This window comes from Dendrobates tinctorius, unplaced genomic scaffold (assembly GCF_039654945.1).
Source record: "Dendrobates tinctorius isolate UK_male_01 unplaced genomic scaffold, ASM3965494v1 ptg000159l, whole genome shotgun sequence".
Taxonomy (NCBI): Eukaryota; Metazoa; Chordata; class Amphibia; order Anura; family Dendrobatidae; genus Dendrobates; species Dendrobates tinctorius.
In genome coordinates this window covers 10,320,628-10,339,612 of record NW_027361826.1, presented here as the reverse complement: position 1 = coordinate 10,339,612, position 18,985 = coordinate 10,320,628, and the positions used below count along the sequence as shown (strand labels likewise).

At 47.2% G+C, this 18,985-nt stretch overlaps 1 long non-coding RNA gene across 1 annotated transcript; it reads right to left on the bottom strand.

Annotated features, from left to right (window-relative positions):
- Positions 1 to 13,681: 13,681 nt before the first annotated feature.
- Positions 13,682 to 18,819, bottom strand: LOC141052243 (uncharacterized). Its single transcript, XR_012220763.1, has 4 exons — positions 18,690 to 18,819; positions 17,958 to 18,045; positions 15,753 to 15,884; positions 13,682 to 14,572 (listed from the first exon to the last, which is right to left on the bottom strand). It is a non-coding gene; the product is annotated as an uncharacterized lncRNA (long non-coding RNA).
- Positions 18,820 to 18,985: the final 166 nt, after the last annotated feature.

Sequence of the window (18,985 nt, the reverse complement as noted above, 5' to 3'; positions counted from 1 at the left end):
TGGATGAAGCTCCACTGTCTTATGGGCCCAAATAATGCTCCAAACATAATGGGCCCCATTTCTAATGCGCTAGTGTATAATGGGCCCTGTAAATGCTGCTCCAGTGTCTGATGTCCACCTTTGGAATGTTCCAGTGTATGGTGGGCCCCATCTATCATTCTCCAGAGTATAGTGCTCCCCAAAAATTGCTGTCCCAACATAGAAAACAATCAAATAAGTCTCCTCGCAAGGGAATCCCTGTACTTGTCTGGACTCCTCGTCGTCCCCATCTTCCATCTCACTGCACAGTATTTCAACTTTGCAAGTGCTGTGATCCTGAGCAAGCAGGGGGGGCCCACTCGTTGGCGACGGCACTGGCACAGGGCCCCTGATAGTATGGTGGTGTGTCTGATGGCGGGTGGGCCGAACCTGCACTTTCATCTGCAGCTTCCTCTTTGTCACCGTGTAAGATGGAACTGTATATGGGAAGGGTAACCTGAGTTTCATCAGGGTCAGATTCAGGCCGTGTAGCGTGCGAGGGGAATGTAGTGGTCTGGGTCAATGTACCAGCAGATTCATCGAGCAGTGGCTGGGCATCAGTGCACTTGTGTCGCCCCCAGGAGTACGGTCGCCACAGTGGCATTACCTTCTTCCTAGGGAGTGTGATGTCATGCTTGGGAGCAACGAACGATCTCTCTAGCAGGTTAACTGATTGGGCGGCGTTATTCCCACGAGTCATGACCCTCCAAACAGCGTTCATGAAGGCAAAGTGTTTGTTTTACGTGGGCAGTATGGTTGCAAAGCTGAACCTTAAAGGAATGTCCAGAAGGGCACCACCAGGAGTGGAGCCTACGGTTAAATTCGACTCCACCTGGGAAACCTCAACCATGCCAGCTACAGAACAGATGCACACATTGCAAGCTTAATTCCGTTAATGAACGAGACTCCTTCATGCCCCGCGGTCCGAGTCCGGCTTACTAGAGGGACACGTGAGGCTCTGGCACATGAGATTGGCCAATAACTGGTGTGTCATGCCCTTACATGTCCGTGGCTGCATGTGCGCTACACAGAAAAGGCCAGCGTTTGTCGCTTACAGGTGCAGATAACCTGCTGAACAACGTTAGTGATGGGGATCACTGATTACAATTATTACCCGCGAACAATGATTTCCCAGTAAGTGCAGGTCAACCGCAGTTCCGGAATTAGGCCTAACCGTCATTCCTGAAAAAATTAAAAACTTACGTATGCAAACCACAGGTGCTGTAGCTTGCTTAACAGCTCGCCAGCCGTTCTCACGCCCAGTATGGATTACACGTGATTGCACCAAGATGAGAAAGGGTACCGTATCCCCAGATAACATGTATGGATAGCGTACACATTCAAAATATATGCCTATACATCAGGAGGCAGGCTCAGACGGTGTTAGGCCCAGTATGGATTGCACGTGATTGCACAAAGGTGAGAAAGGGTACCGTATCCCCAGATAACATGTATGGATAGCGTACACATTCAAAATATATGTCTATACAACAGGAGGCAGGCTCAGACGGTGTTAGGCCCAGTATGGATTGTACGTGATTGCACAAAGGTTAGAAAGGGTACCGTATCCCCAGATAACATGTATGGATAGCGTACACATTCAAAATATATGTCTATACATCAGGAGGCAGGCCAAGACGGTGTTAGGCCCAGTATGGATTGCACGTGATTGCACAAAGGTTAGAAAGGGTACCGTATCCCCAGATAACATGTATGGATAGCGTACACATTCAAAATATATGTCTATACATCAGGAGGCAGGCTCAGACGGTGTTAGGCCCAATATGGATTGCACGTGATTGCACAAAGGTGAGAAAGGGTACCGTATCCCCAGATAACATGTATGGATAGCGTACACATTCAAAATATATGTTTATACATCAGGAGGCAGGCTCAGACGGTGTTAGGCCCAGTATGGATTGCACGTGATTGCACAAAGGTGAGAAAGGGTACCGTATCCCCAGATAACATGTATGGATAGCGTACACATTCAAAATATATGTCTATACATCAGGAGGCAGGCTCAGACGGTGTTAGGCCCAGTATGGATTGCACGTGATTGCACAAAGGTTAGAAAGGGTACCGTATCCCCAGATAACATGTATGGATAGCGTACACATTCAAAATATATGTCTATACATCAGGAGGCAGGCTCAGACGGTGTTATGCCCAGTATGGATTGCATGTGATTGCACAAAGGTGAGAAAGGGTACCGTATCCCCAGATAACATGTATGGATAGTGTACACATTCAAAATATATGTCTATACATCAGGAGGCAGGCTCAGACGGTGTTAGGCCCAGTATGGATTGCACGTGATTGCACAAAGGTGAGAAAGGGTACCGTATCCCCAGATAACATGTATGGATAGCGTACACATTCAAAATATATGTCTATACATCAGGAGGCAGGCTCAAACGGTGTAAGGCACAGTATGGATTTGACGGCCCAGACTACACAGCGGAGGAGCAGGGAGAGGTAAAGATTGCAAATGCTGGGGCCCTGCCCAAGCAAGGGGGGCCCACTCGTGGACGTCGGTACTGGCACTGGGCCCCTCATAGTACGGCGGTGTGTCTGACGGCGGGTGTGCACCACCACCGTCAGAGACACTTGATTGCACTATGAGGGACCCTGTGCCAGTGCCCGCGCCCAAGAGTCGGCCTACCCACCTGTCCAGGGCAACGGCACTCGCACGGTGTCGTGCGCTAGGTGGTGACCCCGGCCATGGGGGGGGGGAGGCAGCACAGTTAGGGAGTTTTAGAAAGTGGCATATGTTGATGTTGGACATTCAGCTGATGCAAAAGGTGAAATAGGTCAAGTCCCAGGAAGAGGTGGACCAAAGCAAGCCATTTTTCTGTCACCCTATGTGTCATCAGGGGAAAGTGGGACAAAATCCTTGGAAACCCATGCGTGGTTCATTTTAATGAAGGTTAGATCATCCACATTTTGGGTTGACAGAGGGGTCCTTTTTTCTGTCAGGATTGATCCAGCTGCACTGAAGACTCTTTCCGATAGCACACTTGCAGCTGGGCAAGCGAGCTCCTGTAAGGCATATTGTGCCAATTCAGGCCAGGTGTCCAGTTTAGCGGCCCAATAGTCAAAGGGGAATGACCTGTGTGGGAGAACATCGATATGGAAGGAAAAGTAGTTTGTAACCATAGTTGACAACTGCTGTCTCCTGTCACTTTCCATCGATGCAGTATTACCAGTTGTGTGAGCGGTACTTGAAAAATCAGTCCACAACATTGTCATGAAACCCCTGCCTCCAACGCCACTTCTGCTGTGTGCACCACGAACACCTCTGCCAAGCTGACCCCGGCCCGTATGGCTCGTGTGAGAACCATCACCGCTGCTGTGTGCTGGAAATGCCTCAAGCAACCGATTTACCAGAGTTGCTTGTTTATTAGCCAATATTAGGTCAAGGTTCTCCTGTGGCATGATGTTTTGTAATTTGCCTTTATAGCGTGGATCCAGGATGCTGGCCAACCAGTAGTCGTCATCGTTCATCATTTTGGCAATGCGGGGGTCCCTTTTTAGGATCTGCAAGGCATAATCTGACATGTGGGCCAATGTTCCCGGTGTCAATGATGCACTGCGAGTGCTGGTTGGAGGAGCACTTTCTGGCAAATCCACATCCCTCCAGTCACGCACAAACCCTGTACCAGACCTTGCCACGCCAACATTTTCACTTGCCCCACGAGATGCATCCTCCTCCCCTAAGTAATCATCCCCATCATCCTCCTCCTCCTCCTCCTCTTCTTCCTCCACCTCGTCCAGGAGAGGTCCCTGAGCAGACAATGGCTGAATGTCATCAAGGATTCCCTCCTCCTCTTCCTCCTCATCAACATTGGCTGCAGAAGCCTGCTCCTTAAGGTGCGTCAAAGTTTGCATGAGCAGACGCATAAGTGGGATGCTCATGCTTAGGATGGCGTCGTCTGCGCTTACCAGCCGTGTGCATTCCTCAAAACACTGAAGCACTTTACAGAGGTCTTTCAGCTTCGACCACTGCACACCTGTCAACTCCATGTCTGCTCTCAAAGTGCCTGGCCGTGTATCCTCCCACAAATGCATTATGGCCTGCCTCTGCTCGCACAGCCGCTCCACCATGTGCAGGGTGGAGTTCCACCTTGTTGCAATGTCGATAATGAGGCGGTGGTTGGGAAGGTGGAGCAATCGCTGCAGCTTCTGCATACGAACGGAGTGTACAGGCGACCTGCGGATGTGCGCGCACAGTCTTCGCACCTTCTGGAGCAGGGCTGTTAACTCCGTATAATTTTTGAGGAAGCACTGCACCACCAGGTTCAAGGTGTGAGCCAAGCAAGGTATGTGGCTGAGTTTTGAAAGGGCTATGGCTGCCACAAAATTACGGCCGTTATCACTAACTACCTTGCCTGCCTCAAGATGTACACTGCCCAGCCATGACTCAGTTTGTCGCTTCAAGTACTCGGCCAGCACCTCGGCGGTGTGTCTGTCGCCCAAACACATCATCTGCAACACAGCCTGCTGACGCTTTCCACTAGCTGCTCGATAGGGGGACACCTCGTATGCAACAGTGGCAGCTGCAGATGGAGTGCTCGTACGACTGCGCTCTGTGGACGAGCTTTCGCTTCTGGAGGAGGAGGAGGAGGAGGATCGAACGCCTACAGCCAACTGTTTCCTATACCGTGGGCTAGGCAGCACTGTCCCACCACCGCTGTCCCCTGTGGACCCTGCATCCACCACATTAACCCAGTGCGCAGTGATGGACACGTAATGGCCCTGGCCATGCCGACTGGACCATGCATCAGTTGTGAGGTGCACCTTTCTGCTCACTTACTGCTTGAGTGCATGGACAATGCGGTCTTTCACATGATGGTGGAGGGCTGGGATGGCTTTGCGAGAGAAGAAGTGGCGACTGGGTAGGTCATAGCGTGGTACTGCATAGGCCATGAGTTCGCGGAATGCTGCGCTTTCCACCAACCGAAAGGGCATCATCTCAAACGAGATTAGTTTGGCAATGTGGGCGTTCAAACCCAGTGTACGCGGATGAGAGACTGAGTACTTTCTTGACCTACTCATAGTGTCTGGGAGGGTGAGCTGGACTTGAGAGCTGCATATGGTGGAAGTAGCGGTGGACAGGGCGGACTGAGAGAGGGTTGATGATGGTGATGGAGTTGGTGTTCTTTCTGATGGCCCAGAATCAGTCTTTTGTTGATATAACAGTGGGATTCCCTGACTGCTGTGGCCTTGCAACGACGCCTCAACATTTGCTGCTGTGCTAACCGGTGGGCTTACAGTGGGGGAAACAATGTAGCGTTGCTGACTACCTTCGTTGTGATCAGTTGCACATGTGGCACTTGAGGTTTGGTGTTGTGTCCACGCTTGCAAGTGCATGGTGTTTAAATGTCTAAGCATGCAACTGGTATTCAAATTTTTCAGATTTTTCCCTCGGCTAAAGGTCTTTGCGCACTTCTTACAGATAACCTTGGCCTGATCATGAGGATTTTGTTCAAAAAAGTGCCACACTGCACTCTTCCTACTTTGGCAGACATTTTGCGGCCTAGCACGCTGTGATCTTTTGACCCTCTGGACAAGCTGTCCAGCAACTCTTTTGATTTTTGGAAACTGTCTTTGGAGTGCTCCGGGCCTGCCAGATAACAGCTGTTGCGATGTCGATGTCTGCTGTGGATGCTCCTCATCTGAGCTATTGGAAGCAGCACCCTCTTCCCCCAATGGATGCCAATCTGGGTCAACAACTGGGTCATCCATCACCTCCTCTTCAATGTCATGTGCACCTTCCTCTGTGTCACCGTGTATGGTGGTATAGTGTGCGGGAAGGGGCACCTGAGTCTCATCAGGGTCAGAATCTGGCTCTGTACACTGCGAGGACAATGTAGTGCTCTGAGTGAATGTACCAGCAGAATCATCCATCAGCGGCTGTGCATCAGTGCACTCCATGTCAGATTCATCTTGGCCTGGGTAATTCACCATTTCACTTGATAATCCAGGCATGGTATGTGAAAACAGCTCCATGGAGTAATCAGTAGTATGGCCTGCGTCACCCTTCAATCTTGGTTGGGGTGAAGGACACAAGGAAAGGTGTGGTTCATGAACATGAGCCTCCAATGATGACTCGGTGCTTTTACTTTTTACAACTGAAGAAGAGGAGGCGATAGAGCTGGAGGCTGAGTCAGCAATGTAAGACAAAACTTTTTCCTGATGCTCTGGCTTTAAAAGCGGTTTGCCAACTCCTAGAAAACTAAGCCTTCGAAGCCTTATGGAGCCAGACGATGACGCAGGCTCAACACCTCCTGCATTCGGTCCTATTTTGCTCTTGCCACTACCATCAGATCCAACACCATCATTACCAGCTGCCAACCCCCGCCCAATTCCATGGCCTCTTCCACCAGCCTTCCTCATTTTTGGTAGAAATGTAGACAAAATCCAACAAACTATATAGTAATGTAAAACAAGGTACAAGGTGTCTATAGGACAGGGGAGATTTTGAATTTCTGCTCACACTAGTGGACACTGGACACTTTTGGATTGTGTGAGGCCCACTGAATATCTGAGCGCTATGTCACAGGCTCGATGGCACAGCTGTGACCAAAGTGACTAGAGGATAAGTGAGATTTTGAATTTCTGCAGACACTGGACACTTTTGGATTGTGTGAGGCCCACTGAATATCTGAGTGCTATGTCACAGGCTCAATGGCACAGCTGTGACCAAAGTGACTAGAGGATAAGTGAGATTTTGAATTTCTGCAGACACTTGTGGACACTGGACACTTTTGGATTGTGTGAGGCCCACTGAATATCTGAGCGCTATGTCACAGGCTCGATGGCACAGCTGTGACCAAAGTGACTAGAGGATAAGTGAGATTTTGAATTTCTGCAGACACTGGACACTTTTGGATTGTGTGAGGCCCACTGAATATCTGAGCGCTATGTCACAGGCTCGATGGCACAGCTGTGACCAAAGTGACTAGAGGATAAGTGAGATTTTGAATTTCTGCAGACACTGGACACTTTTGGATTGTGTGAGGCCCACTGAATATCTGAGCACTATGTCACAGGCTCGAGGGCACAGCTGTGACCAAAGTGACTAGAGGATAAGTGAGATTTTGAATTTCTGCAGACACTTGTGGACACTGGACACTTTTGGATTGTGTGAGGCCCACTGAATATCTGAGCGCTATGTCACAGGCTTGATGGCACAGCTGTGACCAAAGTGACTAGAGGATAAGTGAGATTTTGAATTTCTGCAGACACTGGACACTTTTGGATTGTGTGAGGCCCACTGAATATCTGAGCACTATGTCACAGGCTCGAGGGCACAGCTGTGACCAAAGTGACTAGAGGATAAGTGAGATTTTGAATTTCTGCAGACACTTGTGGACACTGGACACTTTTGGATTGTGTGAGGCCCACTGAATATCTGAGCGCTATGTCACAGGCTTGATGGCACAGCTGTGACCAAAGTGACTAGAGGATAAGTGAGATTTTGAATTTCTGCAGACACTTGTGGACACTGGACACTTTTGGATTGTGTGAGGCCCACTGAATATCTGAGCGCTATGTCACAGGCTCGATGGCACAGCTGTGACCAAAGTGACTAGAGGATAAGTGAGATTTTGAATTTCTGCAGACACTGGACACTTTTGGATTGTGTGAGGCCCACTGAATATCTGAGCGCTATGTCACTGGCTCGATGGCACAGCTGTGACCAAAGTGACTAAAGGATAAGTGAGATTTTGAATTTCTGCAGACACTTGTGGACACTGGACACTTTTGGATTGTGTGAGGCCCACTGAATATCTGAGCGCTATGTCACAGGCTCGATGGCACAGCTGTGACCAAAGTGACTAGAGGATAAGTGAGATTTTGAATTTCTGCAGACACTGGACACTTTTGGATTGTGTGAGGCCCACTGAATATCTGAGAGCTATGTCACAGGCTCGATGGCACAGCTGTGACCAAAGTTACTAGAGGATAAGTGAGATTTTGTATTTCTGCAGACACTTGTGGACACTGGACACTTTTGGATTGTGTGAGGCCCACTGAATATCTGAGCGCTATGTCACAGGCTCGATGGCACAGCTGTGACCAAAGTGACTAGAGGATAAGTGAGATTTTGAATTTCTGCAGACACTTGTGGACACTGGACACTTTTGAATTGTGTGAGGCTCACTGAATATCTGAGCGCTATGTCACAGGCTCGATGGCACAGCTGTGACCAAAGTGACTAGAGGATAAGTGAGATTTTGAATTTCTGCAGACACTTGTGGACACTGGACACTTTTGGATTGTGTGAGGCCCACTGAATATTTGAGCGCTATGTCACAGGCTCGATGGCACAGCTGTGACCAAAGTGACTAGAGGATAAGTGAGATTTTGAATTTCTGCAGACACTTGTGGACACTGGACACTTTTGGATTGTGTGAGGCCCACTGAATATCTGAGCGCTATGTCACAGGCTCGATGGCACAGCTGTGACCAAAGTGACTAGAGGATAAGTGAGATTTTGAATTTCTGCAGACACTTGTGGACACTGGACACTTTTGGATTGTGTGAGGCCCACTGAATATCTGAGCGCTATGTCACAGGCTCGATGGCACAGCTGTGACCAAAGTGACTAGAGGATAAGTGAGATTTTGAATTTCTGCAGACACTTGTGGACACTTTTGGATTGTGTGAGGCCCACTGAATATCTGAGCGCTATGTCACAGGCTCGATGGCACAGCTGTGACCAAAGTGACTAGAGGATAAGTGAGATTTTGAATTTCTGCAGACACTTGTGGACACTGGACACTTTTGGATTGTGTGAGGCCCACTGAATATCTGAGCGCTATGTCACAGGCTCGATGGCACAGCTGTGACCAAAGTGACTAGAGGATAAGTGAGATTTTGAATTTCTGCAGACACTTGTGGACACTGGACACTTTTGGATTGTGTGAGGCCCACTGAATATCTGAGCGCTATGTCACAGGCTCGATGGCACAGCTGTGACCAAAGTGACTAGAGGATAAGTGAGATTTTGAATTTCTGCAGACACTTGTGGACACTGGACACTTTTGGATTGTGTGAGGCCCACTGAATATCTGAGCGCTATGTCACAGGCTCGATGGTACAGCTGTGACCAAAGTGACTAGAGGATAAGTGAGATTTTGAATTTCTGCAGACACTTGTGGACACTGGACACTTTTGGATTGTGTGAGGCCCACTGAATATCTGAGCGCTATGTCACAGGCTCGATGGCACAGCTGTGACCAAAGTGACTAGAAGATAAGTGAGATTTTGAATTTCTGCAGACACTTGTGGACACTGGACACTTTTGGATTGTGTGAGGCCCACTGAATATCTGAGCGCTATGTCACAGGCTCGATGGCACAGCTGTGACCAAAGTGACTAGAGGATAAGTGAGATTTTGAATTTCTGCAGACACTTGTGGACACTGGACACTTTTGGATTGTGTGAGGCCCACTGAATATCTGAGCGCTATGTCACAGGCTCGATGGCACAGCTGTGACCAAAGTGACTAGAGGATAAGTGAGATTTTGAATTTCTGCAGACACTTGTGGACACTGGACACTTTTGGATTTTGTGAGACCCACTGAATATCTGAGCGCTATGTCACAGGCTCGATGGCACAGCTGTGACCAAAGTGACTAGAGGATAAGTGAGATTTTGAATTTCTGCAGACACTGGACACTTTTGGATTGTGTGAGGCCCACTGAATATCTGAGCGCTATGTCACAGGCTCGATGGCACAGCTGTGACCAAAGTGACTAGAGGATAAGGGAGATTTTGAATTTCTGCAGACACTTGTGGACACTGGACACTTTTGGATTGTGTGAGGCCCACTGAATATCACAGCGCTATGTCACAGGCAGAAATTGGCTAGTGTATCACAAACTACAAGGTGTATGTAGAATTGGGCAGAGTAGGAATCTCCCTAGAGTGCAGGTCTGTAAGAACGGAACATGTCCTCGACTTATTCTCACAGAGTGACACAGATAGCTTCACTGTGGCTGTGATAACAGCCGTTACACGGTACTGTGTGAGGAGCGTACACCGCTGTATGGTGTGAAAAAATGCATGCCTAGTACCTCAGCAGGACAAAAAAAAAAATTGGGATTGCTTTTAAAAAAGCAGTTTGCAGCTCAGTACCTCAGCAGGAAAAAAAATAAATTGGGATTACTTTTAAAAAAGCAGTTTGCAGAGCAGTGGGTAAACAGCAATGCAGCTGTCAGGAAGCCTTAGAAGGCAGCCCAACAACCAACACCACTGATACACCACAATATAGCCTCCCCTTGCACTGCACACACATTGACTGGTGTGTTGTACAGGCACAATCGCTAGCAGCAGAAGCAGTTTTTTTTTCTTCTTCCCTGCCTAACACTCTCCCTACAGAATCAGCAGCAACCTCTCCCTATGCTAAGATCGGCAGAAGTAAGATGGCGGTCGGCGTGCACGCCCTTTTATACCCCCTGTGATGCCCACCAAAGCAAGCCAATCACTTGCATGCCCTTCTGAAAGATGGTGGTGACCCGTGCCTATGTCATCACGTTGCCCACAGTGTCCGTGGATCCTGATTGGCTGAAAAAGAGCACAAAACAAACTTTTGAAACGCGACTTTGGCGCGTAAGTCGCCGACCTCGTGGCCGACCTCATCCTAGGGTCGGGTTTCGTTTCATGAAACCCGACTTTGCCAAAAGTCGGCGACTTTTGAAATTTTTCGACCCGTTTCGCTCAACTCTACTCAGAGGTATTCTTTGCAGCATGAGATGGTGCATTGTCATGCATGAAGATGATTTTGCTCCTGAAGGCACGTTTCTGCTTTTTATACCATGGAAGACAGCTGTCAGTCAGAAACTCTATATGCTTTGCAGAGGTCATTTTCACACCTTCAGGAACCTTAAAGAGCCCTACCAGCTGTTTCCCCATGATTCCGGCTCAAAACATGACTCCTCCACCTCCTTTCTGACATCGCAGCCTTGTTGGGACATAGTGGCCATCCACCAACCATCCACTACTCCATCCATCTGGACCATCCAGGGTTGCTCGACACTCATCAGTAAACAAGACTGTTTGAAAATTAGTCTTCATGTATGTCTGGGCCCACTGCAACCATTTCTGCTTGTGAACACTGTTTTGGAGTGGCCGAATAGTAGATTTATGCACCACAGCAAGCCTTTGAAGGATCCTACACCTTGAGGTTCGAGGGACTCCATAGGCACCAGGAGCTTTAAATATCTGTTTGCTGGTTTGTAATGGCTTTTTAGCAGCCACTCTCTTAATCCAATGAACTTGCCTGGCAGAAACCTTCCTCATTCTGCCTTTATCAGCACAAACAAGTCTGTGCTCAGAATCAACCACAAATCTCTTAACAGTACAATGATCACGTTTAAATTTTTGGGAAATATCTAATGTTTTCATCTCTTGACCAAGGCATTGCACTATTTGATGCTTTTCAGCAGCAGAGAGATCCTTTTTATTTACTAAATTCCTTGACACCTGTGCCCTGCTTAATAATGTGGAACATCATTCTTAAGTAGTTTTCCTTTAATTGAGCTCACCTAGTAAACTAATTATCACAGGCATTTGAGATTGATTTCAGTGATCCAAAGAGCCCTGATACACAATACCATCTATGAGTTTATTTGAAAAACAAAAAATTACATCTTTATGACACTTAAATCCAATTTGCATAATAATTTGGAACACAGTGTATAAGAAAACGGTATCTTCTGGCCGAGATGCAGTCATGGGTGTACCCACCGTGGGGCCGGAAGTTAAATAGAGGAATCTTATATGATTTTTATTTTTAGATTTTTTTTTCAATTTTTACTTTGTCCCTCTCTGGAACTTTCCTTTTTATCTCTCTGATCGCTGTTATAAAGCACTGCAATGATTTACAACTGTCAGGTCTGCACTGACACACAGGCTTTTTGGACCATGCGCTGAACATAGTGTAACAAACTTGCTAGCTTGGTGACATGGGTCACCATGGCAATGATCTGGACCTCACAGGGGCGCCGATCAGAGGGGAGAGAGAGCTTCCTTTCCCTGCCCTCTATATGTTACAATCGATATCACTCGCAGCATTTAGTAAGTTAAAGGGAATCTGTCACCCATATTTAGTGATATCATGTAAAGATATCACCCAATTGTGCGTCCCCATAAGGATTCTATTAGGATTTTTTATTTCCCCCGACCCCGCACCTTTGAGGCATAAATACCTTTTTTATCTTGTTGGGGATGTATGCAAATCGCCGCAGTCCGATCCGATGGGCATGGCTTAGTCGCCTTCTCCCCCCACCTCGGCTTGCTGCATGTAATCTTTATCTGTGAATATCACAGATAACGATGGTTTCCGTGCTTGCGCATTGTAAAGGCCTCTTGCGCCTGCGCAGTATGCTTTGCCCAACTGGGGGCGAAGCATATAATCGCTACTGCGCATGCGCCGGTATTTTCCAGTGTGGTCTATGCCACGGAAGTCTTCACATGCAGGACACACTTCCGGGGGCCAGCGATTGGCATACATCCCCAACAAGATAAAAAAGGTATTTATGCCTCAAAGGTTCGGGGTCAGGGGGTATAAAAAATCCTAATAGAATCCTTATGGGACGCACAATTGGGTGATATCTTTACATGATATCAGTAATAAGGGTGACAGATTCACCTTAAACTGCTAAGATCAGTGCGGGCACCGCTCCTGGCAGTGAGAGCTGGGTGTCAGCTTTTATGTTAGCTGAACACCTGGCGACGATCACGCAAAATCGCCATGACATACCCTGTAAATCCAAGGTCCGGAAGGGGATAAAACTGTGAATTTGTGTGTTTTTTTAAATTTGATTTTTAGCACTTTGCCTTCAGTGTGGCAAATCACAGCCAACTTGGGCTTGTCCTGTTCCAAAAACTGGTGTGGATTACATACCCACTCAAAAGTAGGCGTCCTGTGCAGCTTCTTGTATTCTCGGGGGCATGACATGAACATTCCTATTGTAGACACTGAGATGTGGGGAAGTATGATTGACGAGAAGCGGAAAACTTTCATTATCCATTGCGATCACTAGAAATGTGGGGAATTAGTGTAATTTTGTGATAAGAGTAGACTGGACGGTCACATCCTGGGATAGTTATTATGGGTTACTGCTGAACCTGGAGCAGCAGACATATCACCTAGTTCCCAGAATATTCTCATTGCCATGTACAGTGCATGTCAAGATAATTCTCTGCCATGTGACACCATACTGCGCTATTCTGTGCTGTGTATCACCAGCAGAGTTCTGCGGCTATAGTATTCCACCCGTGTAGTCAGGGCGTTACTGCACTGCTAAGTTATTGGGTGACTGATGTAACTGTATTCTACTTTTGATGGGACAGATATACAATAGATTAGTGACTGACGGACATTAGGCCTCATGGGGAGATGGAAGTGAGTGATAATGTCAGAGTTAGAGGCTGCAGGAAGATGCGTCCCTGACTCAGAACCATAAACCCAGAGTTCTAGTAACAATGCCATCTCAGTCAGAGATGCGAGTCAGCTGTGTATCCAACCCACTGCCGCATTGTAGGGCGCGGTCTCTGCTCCTGAGCGCGCTCCATGCACTCACAACCAACATCCGCTGTACATATACAGCTAAAGAAAATCCTCATAGCACACGTAACAGAAAACCCAGAGTTCTAGTAACAACACAACCTCATTCTCAGGAATATGCAATAACAACGTGTAGGGAGGGCTGTAGGAAGGAGTGGGTGAGTTTACGTGTTACATCGTAACTGTGCAGACTACTAAAGGCCCAAAACCTACTTATCCAGAAATCCATGTTTTATGTCACTGTAGACATCAATTAATTCATACAGGTATGTAATGTAGAGGATACGTAATAGTATGTGAAACGCATGACAATGTGCAGTGTTACCACCTTTCTGTATATCACATACTGGTAATAAATACAGGAATACGCGAGATACAGGATGATGATGTACAATAATTAATAATTTTATTTTTTTTTCTCCTATCAGTATGTTTTGAGTTGTGGGAGGAAACCGGAGTACCCGGAGAAAACCCACACAGACACGGGGAGAGCATACAAACTCTGTGCAGATGGTGTCCCAGATTTACACCCAGGACCACCTCGCTGCTCGCCCACAGTGCTAATCACTGCGCCACTGTGCCGTCCTGTAGTATGATGGTCCTTCATCTCCAAGCAGCATGCCAGCCAGATGAGGTATGGGGCAGCAATAGAGAATGCAGGAGATAATGGTCTCTGATATGTATCAGAGTAGATGGAAGAACTCGGGGGTGGGATTCCAACAGACCCCACCTGTTTCTTCAGACCACACCCAGGTCCATGCCTCCCAGTAGTCAGGTGTTGGGGGGAAGGGACTGTGTTATATTTCCATTGCGGTTATTGCTCTAGCTTTTAATGTTCTTCCACCTGTTGCTGAAGTAGGAGAAGCCACAGAACAGCCGCTGGTCCTCTGGGGTTATAGGTGGTTCCTGAGCTTCAGTGCTAGACATCACTTGGTGTAATTCAATTTGTTCACTGGAATCCAAAACTGGGATCTATAGAAGAAAGGCAAATCAGTCTGGTTAATTCATTAGGTATTTAATTATATCCGTCCCCTCCTGAGAGCACCTGTACAGATTGTGGATGAGCCGTGGTAACCATGTGCCGATTACCGCTAATCGCCATCATGCATCGGTACTTGCAGCTTGAGTCAACTCCTGGTGCTGCCTGGCAATCTGCGGTATCAACATCTGCTACAACTGCACCATAAAGCTGTGTTCACACGTTGCAACCACATTGGCTTCTTTTGATGCAGTATCAACAATAATGCAAATTTTTGTTTTGTTTCTTCCCCCCAAAATGTCCAGAGCATTATGGTGCTTTCGTAGAAAAAAAAATGCACAGTGTGAACACAGTCTAACTGATCCAAGTTATTCACTAAGTGGCCTTCCGAAGAATTGGGGACAATAATTACGCTTTGGAGAAATATATAAAAGCCTGTCCATCCTGCCCCACACTGTAATTCCACCAATTTACAAGCAGGGATAGATAAACACATTCTGGCCTACACTATGTAGGATTGTTACTCATTATTTGAGTATTTCTTACACATATTATCACACTAGATGGAGGCCCGATGCCTGTAGACACGTTGCGCATCTGTTGCTGGGATCAGCCGAATGATTCACTGCGCCTGCGCGGAATTCGCGCAGGTGCAGTAAATCAGAATGCCTCCATCTTTGTGCAGACAGATAGCAGCGGTCACATTAAAACTGCACATGCGCTCCTCCTGTACAAAGATGGCGGTGGTCAGTGAATCATTCGGCTGATCCCGGCGGCGGCGTGTTCGCAATGGTGTTCTGCAGGTTGTACCACGCAAGAGGCTGCGTACGGTGTATACAGTGTGTGTATGTGTGTGTGTATGGTGCGTACGGCATATATAGTGTGTGTCTGGGTGTGTGTTTGTGGTGCGTATGGCGAATACAGTGTGTGTGTGGTGCGACAGTGTTCCGCTGGTAGTACCACGCAAGAGGCTGGTACCATCAGCAGTTTCCATATTGAGACACCCATCACTTGGGTGTCGCAATATGGTGGTCGGTGAACTTCCGCCACTTGGAATTCTGGGATCCGGACACATCTGGACGGAACAGGATGTGAAGACATTACAAGGTAAGTATATATTAGATTACACAGATGAGGAGGTGACATTATAATAAAATAACGCTGTGCACTCACAGGTGTCATTATAAATGGTGGAAGTGACCTTCCTGCCTCTAATTCCTCCCAGTTTATGGGCGAGAAGAATGGATGTCGTCCTTTTAAATTGCTGCAAACCATCAGCCTCTTCCTTTGTGATTTACACAAGAGCTGCAAATAAATAATAACCATTATTATATCACAAGTACCGTATATGCTCGTGTATAAGCCGACCTGTGTATAAGCCGACCCCCCTAATTTTGTCACAAAAAACTGGGAAAACTTATTGACTCACTTATAAGCCTAGGGTGGAAAATGCCGAAGCTACTGCCCTTATAATGCTGCACAGTGAGCGGCCCCTTACAATGCTGCACAGTTATTAGTGGCCCCTTACAATGATGCACAGTTATTAGTGGCCCCTTATAATGCTGCACAGTGAGCGGCCCCTTACAATGATGCACAGTTATTAGTGGCCCCTTATAATGCTGCACAGCGAGCGGCCCCTTACAATGATGCACAGTTATTAGTGGCCCCTTATAATGCTGCACAGTGAGCGGCCCCTTACAATGATGCACAGTTATTAGTGGCCCCTTATAATGCTGCACAGTGAGCGGCCCCTTACAATGATGCACAGTTATTAGTGGCCCCTTATAATGCTGCACAGTGAGCGGCCCCTTACAATGATGCACAGTTATTAGTGGCCCCTTATAATGCTGCACAGTGAGTGGCCCCTTACAATGATGCACAGTTATTAGTGGCCCCTTACAATGATGCACGGTCATTAGTGGCCCCTTATAATGCTGCACAGCGAGCGGCCCCTTACAATGATGCACAGTTATTAGTGGCCCCTTATAATGCTGCACAGTGAGCGGCCCCTTACAATGATGCACAGTTATTAGTGGCCCCTTATAATGCTGCACAGTGAGCGGCCCCTTACAATGATGCACAGTTATTAGTGGCCCCTTATAATGCTGCACAGTGAGTGGCCCCTTACAATGATGCACAGTTATTAGTGGCCCCTTACAATGATGCACGGTCATTAGTGGCCCCTTATAATGCTGCTGCTGCCGCTGTCTCAATTAAAAAAAAAAACCTATATACTCACCTCGTCCCTGCTGCTGCAGCTGCTGCTCCTCAGCATTGCTGGCTCTGCACAGTGACTGTTCAGGGAGAGGGCGCCTGCTAAATAGGTCAAGGCGCCCTCTGACCTGAACATCACTGCCAGAGGAAGCAAGACAGCAGAGCGACGCGCAACGGTGGAAAGGGGGACAGGTGAATATGGATCCCTCAGCTATACTCACCTCTCCTAGCATGTCTCTTGCAGCCCCCGTGCTTATTCCATCTTCTCAGGGCTGTTCTTCCTGCTTTCAGCGGTCACGTGGTGCGGGTCATTACATATGCGCATATGTAATGAGCCGCTCATTACATATGCGCATATGTAATGAGCGGCACCACGTGACCGCTGAAAGCAGGAAAAACAGCCCAGAGGAGATGGAATAAGCACGGGGGGCTGCAAGAGACATGCTAGGAGAGGTGAGTATGATCTCCTACACCCCCGCCTGGCCGACCCCCGGTGACTCGCGTATAAACCGAGATGGGGACTTTCAGCCCCAAAAAATGGGCTGAATATCTCGGCTTATATGCGAGTATATACGGTAATAATATAAATAATTTCAAGAAACAGCAGTTGCAGAATTATTATCTCATTTTCTTATAGAAAGATGAATCTATTAAAACAACCATTGCTAGATAGAAATAGGATAGGACAGGATAGGATAGTACAGCATGTTATAGTACAGGATAGGATAGGATAGGACTGTACAAGATATGATACGAGGGGATATGATAGTACAGGATGGGCCATCAGTAGTCGATCAGTCAGGGGCCGATACCCAATAATCCTGATGATTAGCTGTGTGAAGAGGTTTTGGTGAGCCCCGCAGCCTCTTTACTGTATAACCTGGCCTGTAGATAAGAACACTGTACATATAGGAGAGCCTGTCCCGGGGCTCCAGCATTGCCCCGATTCCTTCTATTGGATAAATCTAAAATACCCAACACAGTGGTGATGAAATGTACGGTGTATTACCAAAACTCAAGACTGGTCTATCCTTCCTATGTCTCCAGGTATAAGTGTCTATTTACTGACTCTCTCTATGAAATCCCTGATCTCAGAATCCATGGTGTTCGGATAGCAAGGTTTTTCAATTTGCAATGAAATGGCAATCGTTAGAGGACACGGACCATAGTAAAACGGGTAAGATCCTGTGGCCATTTGGAAGACTATAATCCCAAAATCGATCGCGTAATTAAAGGGCTCTCTACGAATCATCTGTGGAAACATAAGATTAGAAGAGTAACTTAGTTTATTGTCCATCATGGGAGAGAGAAAACAACTGTGGTCCATGATTACTGGTAGTGTTTTTCCACACGTAAGCCCCCATACATATTACATGTCGGCCTCAAGATCATTTGGCTGATAGCTACCTCTCAAGTCGAGAAGCCCCAGTACACATTAAACAGTTTTTTATTTATTATACTTTTCTTATATGGCAGTATCTTATTCTGCAGTGCTTTACATACATTATCATCGATGTCCCCATTGGGTCTCACAATCTATACTCCCTATCAGTATGTCTTTGGAGTGTGGTAGGAAACCAGAGTAAACACATGGAGAACGTTCAAACTCCTTGCAGATGTTGTCCTGGGAGGGATTTGACCCCAGGACCCCAGCACTGCAAGGCTGCATTGTTAACCACCGAGCCACCGTGCTGCCCTAGGCTGAGCCTTCTGATATTGGCCAGTTCGGCTGACTTTAGTCTAATATGCATGGGGGCCCTTACATAGTCCATCTATTAGATAGCGTTAGTAAATGTGGGCCGCTGTGGCGATAGATCTGTGATAACACAAGCTCCACATTAAGTGAGAATTGCAGGTGGATGATAAAATATGAGATATTAGTAGTCACATAGTCACCTCAGGAGCCATATAGCGAAGAGAGCCGTGAAAGCCTCTGATCTTCTGAGAGCCAAATACATTCATAGCAGCAAGGCCGAAATCAGCAATCAGCGTGTCCATCACCGTCCAGAAGAATGTTTTCTGGTTTTAAATCCCTTAAAAAAAGAAAGAAAAATAGTTCCATGAATCAAACATAGATCAGCTGTAGTGCTTGGGTTGCTGTGGGGGCTTCACAGGACCACTCACTAAACACCGGGGGGGCAGATTCACTAATCCTATCTGGTGTAGACATATACCAGGTTTTCTGAAAACGC